At 45.9% G+C, this 21,430-nt stretch overlaps 1 protein-coding gene across 1 annotated transcript in view; it reads left to right on the top strand.

Moving 5' to 3' along the window:
• The first annotated feature begins 3,730 nt into the window (after window positions 1-3,730).
• Window positions 3,731-21,430, top strand: part of TPPP (tubulin polymerization promoting protein) — a 53,075-nt gene continuing 35,375 nt past the window's right edge. Inside the window, exon 1 of the mRNA XM_053361495.1 lies at window positions 3,731-3,859. The gene's annotated coding sequence lies outside the window, so the exon portion shown is untranslated. The remainder of the gene's footprint in view (window positions 3,860-21,430) is intronic.

The raw sequence follows: 21,430 nt of genomic DNA, 5'->3' as shown, positions 1-21,430 counted from the left end.
AGCCTCTTGCCCTGCCCTCATCAGGGTGTCCCACCTTTACCTGCCACACAACTGGCATTTTACACATTATCCTACTTGTGTAGGGCAAGTGAATGTGGCCTGGGATGGATCCATGGAGCAAATTATGACTTTGGATAGGACTAATTCAGTCCACAGGGTGGCTTTGCCACACTGGTGCCTGGGATATGCCTTGGAAACTGTGTATCTAGATTAAGGAGGCAATAAAATGGGACACCATTTTTATAAACACCATGCTCGTGTGCATGCAGGAGCCAGACTGAAGGCACATAAACTGTCACATGGAAGCACCCACAGATAGTTATCAAGTGTTAACTGGTTTAAATTGGCTCCTGATAAATGAAGTAAAGCTTTGGGCAGCAGCAAACAGGCCTCCATCACCCAGCAGATGAGCCAGCTTAGAATGCAATGGGCCTTTTGCTGGTCCAGCTCTGCCCACTCCCCAACTTGTTTCAGTGGTTAATAATGGCTTTTGTTCGTGGGGATACCCCCAACAATAGCTTCCACCCACCATTCCAAAAACTGCAGCAAGGAGGGACAATTCTATCTCATCCAAACCTGTTCCAACATTTGCTCTACCCATTAAAAAAACTCATTAAAACTGTGCTTCTCTTCAGATGGGACAGAATCCTAGCTTCTTTTTTTTGGGGGGGGGGTGTCCTGTGGTGACTGAACAGAAGCTTAAAGAGTGCTAGTAATCATCATCATCATCATCATCATTTATTATTTATACCCCACCCATCTGGCTGGGTTTCCCCAGCCACTCTGGGCTGCTCCCAACAGAATTAAAAGCACAATAGAACATCAAACATTAAAAACTTCCCTAAACATGGCTGCCTTCAGATGTCTTTTAAAAATAGGATAGCTGCTTATTTCCTTGACATCTGATGGGAGGGCGTTCCACAGGGCGGGTGGGCGCCACTGCCAAGAAGGCCCTGTGCCTGGCTCCCTGTAACTTTGCTTCTCACAGTGATGGAACCGCCAGAAGGCCCTCGGCACTGGATCTCAGTGCCCGGGCTGAACGATGGGGGTAGAGACGCTCCTTCAGGTATACTGGACCGAGGCCGTTTAGGGCTTTAAAGGTCAGCACCACCACTTTGAATTGTGCTTGGAAACGTACTGGGAACCAGTGCAGATCTCTCAGGACTGGTGTTATATGGTCTTGGCGGCCACACCCAGTCACCAGTCTAGCTGCCGCATTCTGATTTAATTGCAGTTTCCGGGTCACCTTCAAAGGTAGCCCCACGTAGAGCGCATTGCAGGAGTCCAAGCGGGAGCATGATAGCACTTTTTTAATCAGTTGCCTCCCCCTTGTTGCTGAGGATTATATGGTAAACTGCCCCATGATCTTTGGATGAAGAGCAATATAGAAATTAAATAAGTAAATAAAATAAGATTGCTCTTCAGTTCCATGTACAGGAGGCTCCCTGTTTTATACCAATGCAAAACTGTATCTGTCTTGATGTCTTCACAATAGCTAGTGCCAACAACTGGGCAAAAAGCATCCTGCTTTAGGATAACTCCCATGAATTTTTATGTATTTCAGAAGTGTTGGTAAGTAAGTAGTAAGCAGAGCATGCATTATGGATGAACTTCATTAATGTTTTCTAATCCCAATGGACCACAGTGAATTGCACAGTTAACAGATGAGTCACAGCAGGTATGGAAAACACTGATCAGATTTTTGTTTGTTTTAGTGTGTTTTAGCGTTCTCACTTTGTATTTTTATGTTGTGAACCACCTTTTGATCTTTGGATGCAGGATGGTGTAACAAACAAGCAAACATATACTGTAGGTACAGGCAACGCCGTTTTTATGCCAAGCAGGGAAATTGGCATTACTTCAGGGAAAACTGAATACTGGCTTATAGAAAGTAGGCATCGTGGCCTACCAGTGGCATGAATGAAATTATGTTTTAAATTTTGCCCTGTTTCCAGGAGGAAAACACTAAATCATGTGAAGCCTGTTATCACTCCTCCCACCCCCACCACACACCACTGGATACCCTTGTTTAAAAGGTAGAAGTGATTCTGGCAAGGATTCACAGGAGGAGGACACAGTTTTTTTAGTTTTTGTAGAGAGGTCCCAACTGGTGGCTACTTACCATTTCCTGCCTCCTTTCCCACGTGTGTTGATGGCAGATTAAAAACCATGTTCAATTGGTTTTACAAAGTCAATAAAAGTACACCATGTTGCATAGAACCTGTAGATCCCCCCCCCGCTCCCCACTCGGGACGTTCGCTTTGTTTGTCTGGACAAATTAAGTGTTTTGCAATGTTGCATTCCTGCAACCTGAGAGATTTCCATTTTTTTGCTACCACTAACTTAGCTGCTGTTAGCAAGTGTAAGAGAAGATCTTTCTTGCTTGAATAAGAGAGGCGGTTTTGGATCTGGGCTGTCTTGTCGTCAGGCTGGTTTTTGCGGGGTGGACCCAGTGGCGTAGCGTGGGGGGTGCCAGGGGTGCCGGCCGCACCGGGCGCAACATCTGGGGGGGGCGCGAGTCCAGAGGGAAGGGACAAGTTCCTTCCTCCGCCGGGCTCCCCGCCACCACCGCCAGCCTTGCGCCACTGCTCGCAGGAGCAGCCGCTGCAGCAGCGCCGACGCCGCCACCGACGCCTGGCCGGGCACGGGCAGCCTCCGCACCCCGACGCCGCTGCCATCCCCTCGGCCCAGCCACAGGCGGCGGCTGCTTCTGCAGACTAGAAGGGAGGAGAGCTCCGAGGGGCCTCGCCGCGCCCTGCGCTCCCCAAAACCCTCCAAGAGGAAGCCGGCGGGCGGGCGAGGGTCTCCCGGCGGAAGGGGGCGCCGCTGGCTCCGGCTCTCAGCGCAAGTCTCAGCCACGGGGGGAGGCGCCCGAGGGGAGGGGGCTTCGGCTGCCTCGGCCCGCGGGGGCTCCGCAAATAATAAATTTAATAAATTCCTGCTGAGCCTTTGGGGGGGGTCCTTGGCTCCTTCGCTCGCCCCCAGCCCCAGTGGTGTAGCGGGGGGGTGCGGGGGGGGGCCGGGCGCAACATCTTGGGGGGGGCGCGCTCGCACTCGAGTGCTAAAATCCACAGGTTAGGGGGCGCAAATTACTTGCCTTGCCCCGGGTGCTGACAACCCACGCTACGCCACTGGGTGGACCTTCCCTCCAAAGGGGATGGCCCAATGGTTGCCATCGGTTTGACTTGACTTAATTTTATAATGAATGATTTTAGAGTGTTGTACTGTTTTATTGTTGTTAGCCGCCCTGAGCCGGCTTCGCCTGGGGAGGGCGGGATATAAATTTATTATTATTATTATTATTATTATTATTATTATTATTATTATTAAATTCGGGGCTGCGCCACCACGCAGGAAGCCAAGACCCAGGTAGTGCGGTATGCAGGTATGTATGTCTATGTAGTCTACCGCCCTATCCTCATAGATCTCAGGGCGGTTCAGGACATAAAATTACAATATAAAACGCACCCCCAAACCTTCTTGGGCCTGATGGCTGGAGAGACTGGAGACGCTCCGTGCCGCAGCCCCCTGCTGCCCGCGGGGAGAGCGCTCCGGGCCGAGCTCCCCTGCCCGCCGGGCCGCCGGGGGCCGCGGGAGGGCGCGCCGAGGGCCACGGCAGGCGCCTGGCTGGGCGGAGTCCCGCGTCCGGCCCCTCGACGGCCCTTCGCCAATGCCGGGCGCGCAGGGCGGAGCCGGCCGGCCGCCTCAGAGCCGCGCTCGCCGCGCCTCGCTCAGCCGCCGCCGCTGCTGCCGCGGACGCTTCTTCTGCCGGGGGCTCCGCGCGCCCGAGTCCGGGGCCGAGAGGGGGCAGCGCGGACGGGCAGGAGCCGAGCGGAGCGGAGCCCGTCCGAGCGGAGAGGTAAGCGGGGCGAGGAGCGGGGCTCGGCGGGACTGCGCGCCTCAGGCAGCGCCGCCTTCCCAGGAGCGCCCGCCAGTTCCGGGTCCCCGGTGGCCTTTTTTGGGCTGCGGCGGCGGCGGCCAGGCAGCCGGCCCCCCACAGCTCCGCGCCCGCCCGCGGAAGGCTGCCGAGTCCGACCGGCGGGCGGGCGGGAGGGAGAGGCGCCGGCAGCCCCAGCGCGCGCGGGTTGCGCCGGCTGCTGCTGCTGCTGCCTCTGGGCGCCCGCGCCTGGGAAGGCGCTGCTGGCTGGCCGCCTCCCGGGCTGCAAAGCGAAAGCGCCGAGGCGTGCCAGGGCCGGCGAGGGAGGGAGACGGCGCTTCCCCCTGCTGAAGTTGGCGTCTAAACATTGCCGGGCTTTGCCTCTGACCGCCCTCTTCGAAGAGAAATCCCGGCTGCCTGCTCGCTGCTGCAGCCCTGCCGGCCCCGGGCGAAAGGCTCTCGGAGCTCGTGGAGCGCTCGAAACAAACAGGCGCCTGCATGCGAGGAGAGAGATGGCATTCTTTGAAATTGCATTTAAAGGGACGGATCCCTGTGGACCTCTTGCTCGGAGATGTGCACCCTTCTGCTCTAATAGATCTTGCTTTAAAAAACCGACTCCCTTTCTGCCCCTCAACCCCAGAGAAATCTGAAAGATTTTGCTGGCAAATAAACAGCATCTTCCTGCAAACAGAAGCTGCACACCTACACGAGGGGGGTGGAAGGTGGCACCTGGGGGGGGAATGTGTGGATGTGAAGGGGGAATCTTTAGGTTCTTCCTAGTTACGGCTTCTAGATTTTTCTGGTGTTTTTCTAGGTGCTTCAGTGTTACGTAATAGATCTTGAAAACTGGAGTCTGTGTCAGACTCGCTGAGGACCCCCTTCCCTTTCCCCTTCCATTGCAGTGTTTATCTTTCATTTTCTGGGGAAGAAGGTTCCTGAGAAGCGGTTGTCAAGCAATAGCTGGGTGGCGGCAGCAGCAGCAGCAATTGAGGATCCTTATGCATGTGTTTCACTAGGGAGAATAAATTATGCACCTTCCCTGACGGTAGCAGGTGCAATGGAAATGATTCACACTGGATCCTTCGGTTCCACTTTCTGATTTCATTCCCGCCAGAGGGAGAGCAATATTTACTCATTTCCTCAGCATGTTGCTGTCTGTGCACAGCACCTGATCTGGCCTGCAGTCCTCAAACCTGGCCGTTTCAGAGCAAGCCCCTTGCGTCAGGCAGGGAGATTGCAGAGAGAGGGAGCTGGAGGACTGGGACAAACCCCCAAAACACAGGGGCTCAGGTGGTCTTGTGTCCTCTGCAGGGGGGGGGGAGGCAAGATCTGTCGGCACACAGTCCCTGAGGCCCCTTCCCTGAATTTTCCGCTTTCATTCTTTTACAGCCTTTTGATTTACACAAGTCAATACATAGAAGGGAAAGGCAGGCAGGCAGGATTCTACCTTGTTATACGGTAACACCCCCCCTTCTGCCTTCTAGTATGCTGACCAGTGAGGACAAAAGTACCAAGGTGACTGGAACTATATCTTAGTAAATAACTGTAAAGGGTAAATATATCTTGTGTTTTGATGTGTCATGCCCTATCTGGGCATGAACCAAACCACAGTAAGTGTGTGAGGGGGGCTGCACATGTCTGCACTGTGTCCCAGCAACCCCCTCCCCCCAAAGTGCTGTCTGTGTCTTCAGTGAGCAGCCATGTTGGGTCTGACCCTCTGACTTGGAGGATCTTTGCACAAGTAAAATAAACGGTGGCTGGTTGCAGTGATCTGGGTGCTAAGGAGAGCCACTCTGTACAAGCTCAGAATCTTTTTATTATTATTTCAGGACAGTTGCAGCACTGGAAAACCTCTGGAGATTAGATTATTTTTATTCTGCCTGTTACAGTTTTGGCCTGGTTCTTGCTAAGGTGGCGAAACCTGTGCCTGAAGGGTACCATTTTATAGTGTAGGTGGAGGCTCGTTAGAAGGAATGCATTACCTGCACATAGAAAACTGGTATATCAAGGAGAAGACTAGCCTAGAGCCCTTCTCTCGTTGGCATGTTGGTTTTCTGTGTGCTATTAACCACCTGCTTGGTTTGTTCATAGGGAAAGAAGAGCAGTTTCTCAGAACTTTGTAAAATTAAAAACTTTGTAGTTGATGAATCTATTACTAGGGAGATCTAAGTAACCAAAATTACATTCTTATGCCATTTCCATATGATCTTAATACAGATTAGTTTTTGTCTACATGGACAAAGTGGTTCCTCCACTCTTTCAAATGACACTCAAGTGTGGTAGTTCTGAGTTCTATTGTCTATTGTGTTCCGAGACAATAGTTATTTCAGAGAGCTGAAGAGTGATCTAAGATAGGCATCATTGCCAATGGTGTGCATGCTCATCCCACTGTAATGTCTCTTCATAGGTTTGTAACTTTTTGGGGGGTAATTCAGAAACCTGCAAACTCTTTTTAACCAGAGACAACACTGGGTGCTTCCATGCCTGCCTTTCATGTGAAATTGTTATATGTACTAACTTTTAATGAAGTATCCACACAAAGCCTTCATCCAATCATTGTCTTCCTTCATTTTCCCATGGTGCTTCCACCTTTTCCCAGGCAGAAGAAGGTCCTCCTTTTCCCAGAATGGAAGAGTTTGTGCTGTTTACGCAGTTCTGGATGCCTTCAGTGTTACTCCTCCATACTTTTAGAAGGGGGGTGACACATCCAGAAAGGGGGCCTATTGCAGCTCAGCACACATTCATAATAGGATTTCTGGCAGGTGCCATTTCATGACTGTATCTAACTAGGCCTAAACGCATACCTCTCTGGTCTCTTTAAATGAATGAGAAAAACCATAATGCCTTCACATTACGGTAGTGCACTTGTGTATGTGAGTTTATTGTGGGTTTGTTGCCACTCATGCTTGCAATTTAGTTTTTGCAGCATCTCTATGATGTCCTGCTCATCAAAACGCCATCCCACATCTCCTCCCTTTAATTCGGATTTATCATTTCTGCAGGTTGTTTTTTAAAAATGTGTTAGGTATTCCTCATATTTCAATGGGGAAGAAAATGGGGTGCCATTTTGATGAGGGTGGTACTGTGTGGACACTGCAAACAAACACGACTCCAGAGTACTGATGAATCAACAATAAACTGACATAGCTGTATTCTTATTTTTATTTAAACTATTTATTCCATGCTCTTGGGTCCATAGCTCCATCAGTGTTGGTGCTGAGTCTCAGTGCCACTATAGAGAATGCCCTCTCATGTCACCTTGTACTGTATCTCAGGGGATAGAGGTGCAAGCTTTCAATCTCCTCTGGCAAGCAAAATATGACGAACAGCACATGCAAGCTTGTTAATGTGGTGGGAATCCATAATCTCCCTGAAAAACTGATCCATAGGCCCAGGAGCTGCTTACCCACAACTCTCCTCATCTGTGGCCGTTGGCCATGCTTGCTGGGCAGCAACATCTGAAGAGGCAACTTAAGTACTGGCACTTAGTGAGACCATATGAATGTTTGGGCTCACACCCGCTTTGCCCTGGCCAGTCCTTTTTGCTGCTGCGCTGTGCTGTACCAAGGTTTGGCTTGGCTCATCTTCCAACTAGGATTCGTGGTTAAGCTCTTGCCTCACTAATTGCAAGCAAGAACAAACGTTCACAATACTGTCCAGCAGCAAAAAGGACTGGGCAGGAGCAAAGTGCCTGCAAGCTCCCTTCCAGGAGTCCTCATGCTCCTGTAATCTTGCTAAGCTGCAGTTTGGTGTAGCTCAGTGTGCAAAACAAGCCACAGAGTAGCTATAAGGATAAGAGGAGAGATGCCCACTTTGGCTGCTTTGCGCTTTATGGTGGTTACCTGGAACATTATTCTTTGCTTGCTAGGACAATGCAGACTACTATTTTGCTTTGAAGTACTCGAAATGAGTTTTTGCAGGAGCCGAACAAGCGTTGCCTGGAACCAAACACAGGATGTTAGCTCTGTACTGAAGATATTTTGTGCTCTGTTATCTCAGCCTCAGAAAGGCACCCAGCTAGAGAGGATGGTTATGTAGGAGGGGAGAAGTGATGCAGCATGTGAGCATGAGACATGTACAAACAAAATTGTTTAGAGAAAGCTGTCATGACGAGTTCTCCCGAGAGCAGGGAGCCACCTACCTGCCCATCAGCTGATATAGAAATAACGTCTGATGACTTTCCTGTCCTACATGTGTCTTGCATAGTGCTCTGTGAGACCCTCTGAAGAAGCCCCTTTCAAAGGATGGCAGAAGCACTCTGAAAGGGGCTTCCCAAATCCCACCCCTTAATTGTAGTCTCTTCCTAAGTCCCTTTCCATCTTGGCCAGCACCTTGAAAGGGACTTAAGCAAGACCTGACAACCAGCTGATCCTAGAGAATCCACTCTCCATTTCTCCCCCTTGTTTTGTGTCTCTGTGTGCATCTTTTTTCCTCATTGGTTATCTTGGTGCTGAGATTTGCTAGGTAGATGACTGAATATGTAATTAGGATTGGTGTCTTGAACTGCAAAACATGGCTTGCATATTCTGCATCCCACTGCAGCTCAGTGCACCATTTGATTCCTGTTTTCTATAAAGTCCTGAAACATTTAACGCTATCCTATATTAGAATGCTAACAGTAGCAGTTTGGAGACTGAGGTCACATTTACCCCTGTGATATTGGTATCTATCACAGGATAGATGATCCATCTGTACAGTACTGTTGCTTGTCCTCAGGCTTGCAAATAACCACTAGCCTGCCTGCCTGCTGGAGTGAAAGAATATTTTCCAGCCAACCAGGTTGGAAAGCTTTTGCAAATGAGAGGGCAGTTTATTCTTCTTTTATTTCGGGCTGTCAAAAAGACCCAGCATAGGTGTGCATGAGCTGGTGTGCTAAGAAAGCTGCCTTGTTCCTTTGCATTTACTCCTGAGAAGAGATGCAGGCCTTTGCTATGTTTTGCTCTACCTTGGTCTGACCATTGGAGTTGTTTTATATGTCATTATCAGCACCATTTCTGTTCCTCCAAGCAGCTGAGAATATATGGTCAGGTCAGCTGATTTATTTAGGCAGTTTGAGCTTCTTTCCTCTTGCCTCAGAATAATTCCTGTGAGTTTTGGAAAGAGGCCAGTAAAGCCCATATAGCAAATTGTTTTGATGCTGCCATTTTTACTCTTATTTGCAGTGTCCTTTTTAATTTACTTGATATATTAATGTGCTTTATGTATTATTAGCTTGCTCTATCTGAAAGATACTTTTTATAGGCATTTATCAGCATAGATACTGTATGGTGGAGTTTATGTAGGTTGATTTTTTTTAATTTTAAAAAACAACAACATTTAACCTGAAATTGATTCCACAGATTTTGCATGTAAATGTGTTATATAATTTCAAGTTTTAAACAACATTTCCATTTCTATTTTGTTGGAGGCCTATGGGGAATGTGTAGCATTTGAACAGTAAGTTATTTATTTTAATTTTCTAATAATTTCTGTTACAAAAATGAGAGAAGACTGGCCAGTTTTTCAAGGAGTCCTGTAGCGCCTTGAAGAGTGAACATTTTTTTGTGGCATAAGGGTTTTATGTTTTCTACTTGTAGGGTAGAGTCTACTTCTTAGATGCAGCTTTTTCCAAGCTGAATCAATGAAGCTTCTGACTGTGGTTTATTTTTGATCAGAATTCACCACAAGACCACATTTTAGGCATGTAGGCTCCTTGGTTTAAGATAGTGACTTGTTTCCTATTTCCTTCAACAGCTTTCATGACAAACAATCTGGCATGATTATGCTAAAACAAGAAAAACTACTTTGCTCTTAATGCCTAATGAAAAAACCCAAAATTTGGCAAGATAAAAAGTTCATGTGGATTGTTCATTAACACTTCCATAAGCTCAAAAATGTTGGGGTTTTTTAATTTTAAAAAATGAACAAATGTTCACAAGGGCAGGTTGTGGAAATGCTTGTGTGTGAAATCATATGAATCACCTGAAAACTACATGGATTGGTAGGGTAGCAAGCTAGCTGGGCCAAATCCTTATTCCATTTGCAGACAGGAGATACAGAAGAGCCCTAGTGACCACAGTAAAGCTGAGGTCCAGTTCACACATTGTGGTTTTTCTGGTGTACACCTAAGATGCTCAGACTGTGCACCTATTGCCTGATGTGTTTCTGCAGACACATATGTCATACATTTGTCAGATTGCAGCTCCCTTTTGAGCGGCAAATCCAGGTTTGTTTCTTTGTCAGACATGAAGCTGCCTTGAGTGTCCCTATCGGACTTCCAGACGTAGATACCAAACAAATGCCACATCCCCTGGGACTGTAAACATCAACTATTCAGCAGGTTGGATTGTGACAACCAGTATACTTATCCAGTGGCCACTGGTCACAGACCTCATGCAGTCGAACCCATGAAGAATTTTGGCCTCCACCAAAGAATGGCTCCCTTCACTCTTGCTTGCAACAGCCGTGCTCAGCACAGAGTGAGAGAAACATCCCAGGCAGAGGCAGTCTTCTCTTAAGACTATAGGAACTTCTTTGCTGGATCACATCAAGGTGCAGCTTTGAGAAGAGATCTACTTTCAGCAGTGCCCAGATGTCTAGATGCTCACAAGCAAGGCCTCCACTTACTGCTTGCCTTCAGTATCACCCCTGAAGATAAGTCAGGCATGTCCACTTTCAACTTGGCAGCTGCAAGAACAAACAGGAATAACAGACTGACAGCATTAGCTGGGTTTGGATTGCAGGGACCAGACCTGAGAGTCATCTACCTCAGCCTTGGGTCATCTGGAAGGGCCAAATATTCCATCAGGTGATAGGCCACCAAACCATTAGAAACATTTCCCCATCTGACATTGTCCCACAATGTGGTGACTCTGCAAAACTGACTTCTCCCTTGGAAAGCTGGTTCTTCACCCTGGGTTCACCCCAAGGCACCCTTCATGCAATCTTGTCAAGCTTCACCAAAATTTAAATTTGGGTATCAGCAGGACTTTTTTCAGCCCAAACTCACTGGAAGTCAGTTTGGCACCTTTCAGAGAAAAAGGGAGTCAGTCATGGTGAGTTTTGGCGTGTCTTTTTCTAGAAAAATAGCGCTAGATATCAGAATTTTATGGTTTTTAGCCCCCCACCTCAGCTCCACAATTAGAAAAAGGCTTGCAAACAGGCACTTGCCTGGTCACCTGTGGTGAGTAAGGATCAGTGGCAAGTACACGATCAGGCAGGGAAGTGCTGCAGATATTGGTGGCTCTTCTTCTTCAGGCTGATTAAGGTAATCACACTTCAGCTTTGTATTCATTTCCACCTCAGTGTTGAAATGGGATAGAGCACAACTGTTTAATTAACTTGTAACAATATTCCATAGAACTGAATTTAACAAGGTGGGGACGGAGTGGGGGATTAAACGGTCAGATTGCAGAAATTCAATAGAGCCAGGAAAGTGAAATTGACACCCTGAAATCTCTCTCTGATGTCTTCAAGCAGTCACCACCTCTTCAATTTGCCTCTGACACACACACACACACACACACACAAATGCAGCAGCTGTGCAGCACCCTAGAGCTGTACAGGGCAGCTGTTCAGAGCTCACTAAAAGAAACAGTGATCCTTTTCTTTATCAGTGCTAATGTTTACTACGAGACCCAGGGATGTGTTTAAAGTCATCCATGTAAATACTGATCCTTTGTGACACCATTTGGCTGCAACAGGGGATGATGGCCTGGCTGCTCTTCAATAGTCCAGGGCACACACAGCATCTAGTTTCATGCAGGATTTTCAAGCAAATCCTGAAGGCCTCTTGCTGGTTCCTTTCTAATTTGCCATCTAATAAAAACCAAAAACAGATTATGTCCAGTTTCGGCAATGCCTTTATCTAGAAGCTCTTGGGGGGGCTGTGTTCATACAGAATGAGTGACCAGCCTTCCCTCTTGGAGCTGGGCAGGGTTTACTTGCTGCTCCATTCGTCTGCTGCCATTCCTCCAAGGAGCGTGCACATTTCCCCCCTTTCATTCTCACAACAACCCTGTGAGGTCGGTTAGGCTGAGACAAAGTGACAAACTCAGCTTTACAGTGGTACCTCGGGTTACAGACACTTCAGGCTACAGACTCCGCTAACCCAGAAATAGTACCTTGTGTTAAGAACTTTGCTTAAGGATGAGAACAGAAATCGTGCTCCAGTCGCGCAGCAGCAGCAGCAGCAGCAGGAGGCCCCATTAGCTAAAGTGGTGCTTCAGGTTAAGAACAGTTTCAGGTTAAGAACGGACCTCTGGAACGAATTGAGTTCTTAACCTGAGGTACCACTGTACTAGCAAGTGACATGGTTAAGCAAAGATATTAATCCTGCATTAGCAAGCATCCGCACTGGTCTGCAGTAGCTCTCAGGATCTTTCGTTAAGACTGGTCAGGTTGTTTCTTATTGAGCAAATCTCAGATTCTTTGCCTTATAGGCACTTAGGCTTTTGTCACATTCTGTTTGGTGCTATTTGCTAAACTGCATGGACAAAAAGACTATTCAGACCGATCTCAGATGGACCACAGTTTATTTGCACAGATCAACCGATCCTTTTCCCTTGCATGAAGCACCTCTGTTAACGCCACATAGGTAGCTCTCTTTTTTTTTTTTTTTATAATATTTTTATTGAACAATTTTTTATATAACAGAAACAAAACATACATGAACAAACATTCAACAATAATAAAACATAAAACAAGTACCATTTCATAACCCAATTTCTAAACCTTACTTCCTCGACCTCCTCTTACTTCCCGTTTCTGTATTCCAAATTCTTACAATTATTCAGCGAAATCTTGCCTTATTTTATTATAAATTTATGCTAATCACCCTTATTCTCTTTGTCATAACCATTACTAATAGTAACCATTTGTTTTAATCCAACATCATTCTAACTGTCTCCAATTTTATAATATTTCTTTAAATAGTCCTTGAACTTTTTCCATTCTTCTTCCGCCGCTTCTCTTCCCTGGTCTCGGATTCTGCTCGTCATCTCTGCCAAGCTCATATAGTCCATCACCTTCATCTGCCATTCTTCCAGTGTGGGTAGATCCTGTGTCTTCCAGTACTTTGCAATAAGTATTCTAGCTGCTGTTGTAGCATACATAAAAAAAGTTGTATCTGTCTTTAACACCCCCTGGCCGACAATACCCAAGAGAAAGGCCTCTGGTTTCTTGGGGAAAGTATATTTAAATACCTTTTTCAGTTCGTTATAAATCATTTCCCAGAATGCCTTAATCTTCGGGCACGTCCACCAGAGGTGAAAGAATGTACCTTCCTTTTCTTTACATTTCCAACATTTATTATCAGGCAAGTGATAGATCTTTGCAAGCTTGACTGGGGTTATGTACCACCTATAAATCATTTTCATTATATTTTCTCTTAGGGCGTTACACGCCGTAAACTTCAACCCGGTGGTCCACAACTTTTCCCAATCAGCAAACATGATGTTATGACCAATGTCCTGAGCCCATTTAATCATACTTGATTTTACCATTTCATCTTGTGTATTCCATTTCAGCAGCAGATCATACATTTTTGACAAATTCTTAGTACTGGATTCTAACAGTTCAGTCTCTAATTTTGATTTTTCCACCTGGAAGCCTATTTTTCTGTCTAGTTTAAACACTTCATTTATTTGGTGATAATGTAACCAATCTCTCACCTTCCCTTTTAATTTTTCAAAACTCTGCAATCTCAGTTTGTCCCCTTCCTTTTCCAAGATTTCCCAATATCTTGGCCATTTCGACTCCATATTTAGCTTTTTAACTGCCTTAGCTTTCATTGGTGATAACCATCTTGGAGTCTTATTTTCCAGCAAGTCCTTATATTTAACCCAGACATTCAGCAGTGCTTTTCTGACAATATGGTTTTTGAAACTTTTATGCGCTTTAACCTTGTCATACCACAAATATGCATGCCACCCAAAAATATTGTTAAATCCTTCCAAATCCAAAATGTCTGTGTTTTCAAGAAGCAGCCATTCTTTTAGCCAGCAGAAAGCTGCCGCTTCATAGTACAATTTAAAGTCTGGCAGGGCAAACCCCCCTCTTTCCTTTGAATCCGTTAATATCTTAAATTTTATTCTGGGCTTCTTGCCCTGCCAGACAAATTTAGATATATCTTTCTGCCACTTCTTGAAACAGTCCATTTTATCCATTATTTGTAATGTTTGAAACAAAAACAACATTCTTGGCAAAACATTCATTTTTATAACTGCAATTCGACCTAACAAGGAAAGCTTCAAGTTTGACCATATTTCTAGATCTTTTTTCACTTCTGTCCAAGTTTTTTCATAATTGTCTTTAAATAAATTCACATTCTTAGCCACATAGGTAGCTCTCAGGGTACTTTGGGATGTTTAGCCAGGTATGGCAATGGGAACGTGCAGTCACACTCACAAAGTCCCACAAGCTTCAGTCTTGTCTCCAACCTTTAGCATCTCTATGACGCTTCTGGGTGGCGGGGGCGGGGCAGAATTGAAAATTGAAAATAACAACAACGGTGTTGTTGTTGTTGTTGTGTTGTTTAGTTGTGTCCGACTCTTTGTGACCCCATGGACCAGAGCATGCCAGGCACTCCTGTCTTCCACTGCCTCCCGCAGTTTGGTCAAACTCATGCTGGTAGCTTCGAGAACACTGTCCCACCATCTCGTCCTCTGCCGTCCCCTTCTCCTTGTGCCCTCCATCTTTCCCAACACCAGGGTCTTTTCCAGGGAGTCTTCTCTTCTCATGAGGTGGCCAAAGTATTGGAGCCTCAGCTTCAGGATCTGTCCTTCCAGTGAGCACTCAGGGCTGATTTCCTTCCGAATGGAGAGGTTTGATCTTCTTGCAGTCCATGGGACTCTCAAGAGTCTCCTCCAGCACCATAATTCAAAAGCATCAATTCTTCGGCGATCAGCCTTCTTTATGGTCCAGCTCTCACTTCCATACATCACTACTGGGAAAACCATAGCTTTTAACTATACGGACCTTTGTTGGCAAGGTGATGTCTCTGCTTTTTAAGATGCTGTCTAGGTTTGTCATTGCTTTTCTCCCAAGAAGCAGGCGTCAACAGTGTTACCAATATGCAAATGACCCCCAGCTTTATGCCAGCATTTCATCAGAATTAGCAGATGCTGTTGAAATGCTGGACCAGCTTCTGGTCTCAGTTATGGGCTGGATGAGGGTCAGTAAGCTGAAAGTAAATCCCAGGAAGTCTGAGGTTCTGTGGATCAGTGGTTTATAGGTTTGGGAATTAGGGAGTTGGTCAGTTCTGGATGGAATAGCGCTTTACCTGAAGGACCAAGTTTGCAGCTTGAGAGTGCACCTTGGTTACACATTATTGCTGGAGGAATGCCTTCCCATATCCAGCTGGTCTGTCCAGCTATAGTCATTCCTGGAGTAGAACATCTTGACCTCAGGTACCCATGTACTAATATCCTCCAAATTTGATCACTGCAATGTGCTTTACGTGGACTGCCCTTTCTGGCTGCTTGACAATGTGAGACAGGGCATTGTTAGGGGTGGCCCCCTGATTAGGAAACCATGACCTCATTTAGCACAAGATGAAAACTGTTTTGTTTACCCAGGCCTTTGAAATGTAATCAGCCTTATTGCTGACAGTGTTACTAGGAACATAATCAGCTGCCTCCTGTAGAGTCGGACCATTGCTCTGTTTGGCTCAGTTTTGTCCACACTGAGTGACAGCAGGTTCTTCAGAGTTTGTGACTGGGTTTCCCCCCTGTGCTGCCCAGAAATGCCTAGGATGAACTGTGTATAAAGTAGATGGTCTACCATTGAGCTATGGCACTTCCCATCATGCATGTTGTTTTTGTGTTAATGCTAGTTTGTATTGTTGTTCTGTGTTATTTTGTGCAACCGTTGGGAGAAAGGGTGGGAAATAAATACATCTCTTGCAAAGCAGATAGAGTTTCATAGTTCTTTTTTGCAGTGTAGGGGAAAGCATGTTATGTAGCATTTTCTTATTTTTGATTACTCTCTGCAAATGTCTTATAGAGAACTTAGGGCAGCTGCAGAGCTAGACTTGCTTTGCCCTCCCCAGAGTGGTAACAGAGACAAGGCAATTTGGAAAGAGGTTCTGTATGGAACTACAAAACCCCTACGTAAACTAACATGTTGTATCCCCCCCCCAATCTGCCCTCTGAAAAATCAGTAAATTCTCTTTAGGATTTCCTTTCCTAAAGGCAGCCTTGGATAACCTGTGTTCTGAGAAGAACTGCAGCAGCTGACAGTAAAATCAACTGTGTGTGTAGCGTAGAAACATGTCTCTTAATTCAGCCCTGAGCAGAACTGAGAAACAGGCTGCATTAACGCTGATTCTTACTGATGCTTATAAAAATTGGGCCAGAGATGCATTCACAGTGATGGCCTTAAGCTAATCATCATCTGAATTAAGAGAAAACAACTATTCTCCTGCGCCTGCCCAGCCCATCCAGTTTTTCTGAGTATGCTTTGTCAAAAGATGGAATGAAAATACCAATATACTGTTGTTGTTGTTGTTGTTGTTGTTGTTTAGTCGTTTAGTCGTGTCCGTCTCTTTGTGACCCCCTGGACCAGAGCACGCCAGGCACTTCTGTCTTCCACTGCCTCCCGCAGTTTGGTCAGACTCATGTTTGTAGCTTTGAGAACACTGTCCAACCATCTCGTCCTCTGTCGTCCCCTTCTCCTTGTGCCCTCAATCTTTCCCAACATCAGGGTCTTTTCCAATATACTGTAGGATACTGTTATCAGGAAATTTCTCTGTGCAAGACCTCTATAAAATGAGCAGGAGCTGCTGCACAAGGACACACAAACGGTTGCTGATTGAATTTGATGCCCACATCTGCATTGGGTGGGAATGTCTGTTCCCATTTAGTACTGCAGGAACACATACAGTAGTAGTAGTGGAACCCTCTCCCCCCCCCCCCCGTATTCTCAGCAGCCAAAGCAACGGTGGGAGTTTTCACTGGAATACGTGGTCCAGGCTTCCTGTGTGTTCGACCACAAACTTGAGGGGGAAATTGCCAAAACTGAGCAAACTGCTCATTTTTCAGAATTCCCCATCTCTCCCGCCTTTGCATATTGCAGAACTGGTACAAATCAGGGTGCAGCTCTTATTCTCATAGATGTCTGATATGGAACTTTCCTTTATTGTGCATTTCCTGGTACGTTCTTGACTATTGCAGACTGACATTGAGGATGGCAGTTCAGAAACTTCAGCCGGCCCCAAATGTAGCAGTGTGGCCTTGTCAGGAACTATCTATAGAATCATAGAATCATAGAGTTGGAAGAGACCACAAGGGCCATTGAGTCCAACCCCCTGCCAAGCAGGAAACACCATCAGAGCACTCCTGACATATGGTTGTCAAGCCTCTGCTTAAAGACCTCCAAATGAGGAGCACACTAGTGAGTTGTGACCACAGAATAGGATTATAGGTTTGGTGCTAAATTATAGCATCTGAGGCACAGTTGACCTGTTCCAGAAACAAACTTAGTTTGGAGGCGGCTCCCCTTCTTGCGAGTACTTTCCCCAGAGTAGATTTCCTGGTTGATTCAATTAGTGCTTTAAGAGAGACATTAAATGCATTTATTTTCTACCAGGCCTTTTAAGATTTCAACTGAGTATTAGTTTTAAACATGGGATTTGTAACAAATATTGGCATGTGGAGTGTTCCTATTCAAGGTTTCCTGACAGTGAGCCAGCCCTGCTCTTTTCCAGGATACCCTTTTTTCTGTGTTTTGTGGCCAAAGCATGCTCAGCCCTCGTGGGTCGCTGGGGTCTTTTTGCCCCCTTAGGTCACCCCAAAAACTTTTGCACTTCTTCAAACCTTGGAGTTTCCCTGAGCCGCCTGGTCTCTTTCTTAGCTAAATAATAATAATAATAATAATAATAATAATAATAATAATAATAATTTATACCCCTCCCTCCCCAGCCAAGGCTGGGCTAAGGATCCACACTCAGAGAATGTGTTTGCTACTAGCATATACAGGATCTCCCGTTTTTATGATATATAGTGTCCTTCCAGCTGCATCGTTCGCTGCTTCTTGGCAGTTTTTATTTGTATTTTATTGTGCTTCTTTTTATCGAATGTTGTGAGGCACTTTGAGGACCTTGGCTGACAGAAGGTGGAAATTAAAACCTTTGTATATGAACCATTTCACTTGCAAAGGTTTGTAATTCTTGTTGGTTGAGTAATACTGGGGAGAAAATTGTGTGACCCTAAATTGCTGCAGTCTCAGCAATTGACATACATTGTGCTTGATGAACCCTGGCTGGAACAAGTATCTGTTGTACAGTGACTGGAATAAATTGTACAACCACTATCCTTACCCGGCCGTTACCCACTTCCACCCTTATCTGTCCTGACATGATCTCTGTAGTTGAACTGTTGATGGACTGGTTGCCCTCTGTGCCTGTCTATGCTGAAAACAAGACTTCCATTGTACTCCTGACTATGCTATGTCTGCTCTGTCTAAAATGGAAGCCTGTCACTTGACAGGTGTCATCAGACGTGCCATCTGAATGTCTTCTTCTTGGGCAGAATGCTTTGGGAGGTTTTAGGTTTTAGGCACCAGGAAACCCATACTGTTGAACATTAGGATTACTTCTGTTGCTGGTTGTGCTAGCAAAGATGATGGCAACAAAATTTAAAAGCAAGTGTCATGGGAAGATAATGTTGCACACTTCTTTTCATGCCTGACGAACTTCTGGGATTTAAGGACACCAAGGACCAGAGAGCTCTCTGGGCCAGATTCCAGCCTCAGACCCTGAGCTCCTCCTCAGAAGCCCTGGCTGCTGGACAGGAGGTACATTGGGGAGACAGAATCTTCCATGGGTGATAATTTCTAGGATGAAAAGCTCCTGGAAGAAGTAGCAGCTATGGTGAATCAGGAGTACACCATTCATTATTAGAGCAGAGAGGTGAATTAGAGCAACTTCCGAGAGTTTGTGGGAAGAAGAGTGATAATTACCGTAATTTTCCGTGTATAAGACTAGGTTTTTTTCTTTTTAAAAAATGTTTAAAATTGGGGGTCGTCTTATACATGGATACAATCTTCTCCCATTTTCTTTATTTGGAGACCCCTAAAACAGGGCATGTCTTATACACGGGAAAAATATGGTAATTGTGGTTGATAAGGTACAGAGACTAGAAAAATACACCAGGCCTATAAACATACTGTAATTTTAAAAGCCTAAATAGCTAAAATAGCCATGCAGAATACTTGCAGTAGGTGCACATACGTTTTTCTTGCTTGCCAGATATAGAGGAGGGAAGAGTAGCTCAGAATAGCCACTTTCAAAGTGGCTAGAGTTTTGGGGAGGGGTTTCCAAAGCAGGTGGGGATGTTGTGTGGCTCACCTCGTAAAACTGACCCCTGCTTAGCAAGGCAGATTGCATAACGGTGGTTTACCTGAAGATCATAATTGTTCTAATGTTGGGAGACACTCAGGTGTAAGTCCTGTTGAGTTTTGCATGGTGTACTCCCTTGGATGTGTACCCAGGATAGTAGCACCTACAGTTTTTGAAATTTGCTGGGGATGTCGGTGGACCACTTAAACTTTTCGTTGTTCAAAAAGATCAAAGTACAGATCCAAGTACATGCTGTACATAACACACTTTCCCACCCCACTCCTTCAGTGCTGGCATTGTCAAAACTAGTGATGCTTTATGAAAGTGTGGGCTGGTAAATGCTTAGGGAGAAATTGGCAGACTGTTCCAGTGCCATGTTATGAACATGACAGGCCATTGCCAGGACCTTGACCTGTATTTTCAGAAAAATGAATTAAGTGAGGGCAAAGTGCACATATTCTTGACTGTTCTACAGCCTTCTTAGGTTCCTGAATAGAATTTGCAGGATAGAGCTTGCTTGAGAACTTCTGCTTGAACATAACTAGTTTGAGACAGTGGTCAGATTGCTGAATGTTGCCTTCATCTCCCCTATGGTTTCTTGGGCAGTGAAGCATTTTTAATGGGCTAGTAATGCCTGTGGATTTATTTTCCAGGCTATCTTAAAAAAGAATAACATGCCGATGGTAATCTTACTGTTGCTCAGATACTGGTATGAATAATTTGATCCAAAAAAATTATCCTTTTTTATATAAAAAAATACATTTCTTGTAAACAGATTTTGTGGTTTGGACAGCTGGCATGACTGCCTCCCCAGAGTCATTCAGTGCCACTGTCACCTGTATGGGTGGCTCTCACTGCCACCGCCTCCTCCTGCTGCTGCTGCTTTTGCTGTTCCCTACTTGTCTGGGAAAGGCTGCTGTGCCATCCATGGCTTCCCCCCTTGTATTTGGAGAGTACAGGATGAGACCCCATGGAGCAAACTGGGAGACGGAACAGGGCTTCCCCCTCCCTTCTGTTCATCTGCCTCATGGGCCTTTGCACGGGCCCCTATCCTGCACTCCCCCCCCCATATGCTGTTGCTCACACTGCCTCACCTGGTGCAGGCGCCTACTTAAGACTGTTTGCTTGGGCTTACAGAAGTAGAATAACAATTCCCTTGAAAGGAGCTATTGAAATTTTTTAAAATATGAATCTTTTTCCCAAACTGCTAATGATGTTCAAAATTTGCCCTAAATGCCATCTTAGGCTTGACACTCACACATACATACTTTGCCTGATCTCTCCTTGCTTGAGCGCTCAAAGCTTCCTGGTTGGCACTTGAATGAAAAAAGGAAACTGAAAAGCAGATAAGAGATATGAGAGTTCTGTCCATGGTGTTAGGTCTCTGAAGGCTGAGGCCTAGTCTGCATATCTGGCCAAATAAACTAGAAATGAAGATTTTAGCCAGGGTGTGCATGCCTTTTTTATGTTGTTATTTTTCAGATTACATTAAGTACATTTGAGAAAACAGCTGTTCCAACAGTATACAACGAACAACTTGACCTGGTCTTTTTACAGATTTGTGTCATGCTGGATAATAAAGTTTCATCTGATTATTCTAAAAGGTCACACCATATTTTTTCATGGGTAGTGCATGGTTTCCTGCCACAGTCCAAATAATTACCCTATTCAATAAGTATTTGCCATGTCCTGTAGAAAGAAAATGGATTATGCTTGCCTCTGGCTGCTCCAAGTTGTCATGCCAGCTTCTCAGCCAGTGCTATGGACCACACTCCAGCATACCAAGAGCCCATGCTGCTCTCAGGGAGTGTGACCGGCGCAGTTGTACTGGGCATGGTGCTTCTGAAGCACCGGAGAGGCTCCACCACTATTGCTCCAATGGGAGGCGGAACAGGGGCACCAGATTTTGGGGCTGCACAGGGTGCCTCTGAAATTTGAGACGCCAAGGTCCGCCACAGAGACCAGTCCCAGTTCGCCAGCATCTGGCTATCTCCATTTGTGCTGCTGTTAATAATAATAAAAAAAGGCTAAGAGAGCATTGTGGGGGTGGCGGCAGCTCTGGATGTAGAAGACTAGCCGAGTAGGCAGCAGCCTAGTTTAGGACATTTTGCGCTTGATATGCTGGTTTTCTTCTGCCTGAAAGTTTTTACACAGGGAAGTATGCAATAATGTCCTTCTGTACTGGCATCCTGAAGTGGTGCAGGCCACTCTACTACCTCAGACTGCAGCATGTGTAG

This window comes from Podarcis raffonei, chromosome 13 (genome assembly GCF_027172205.1).
Source record: "Podarcis raffonei isolate rPodRaf1 chromosome 13, rPodRaf1.pri, whole genome shotgun sequence".
NCBI classification, from domain to species: domain Eukaryota; kingdom Metazoa; phylum Chordata; class Lepidosauria; order Squamata; family Lacertidae; genus Podarcis; species Podarcis raffonei.
The sequence above is the reverse complement of the archived record's forward strand: the minus strand, read 5'-3'. Positions and strand labels throughout refer to the sequence as shown.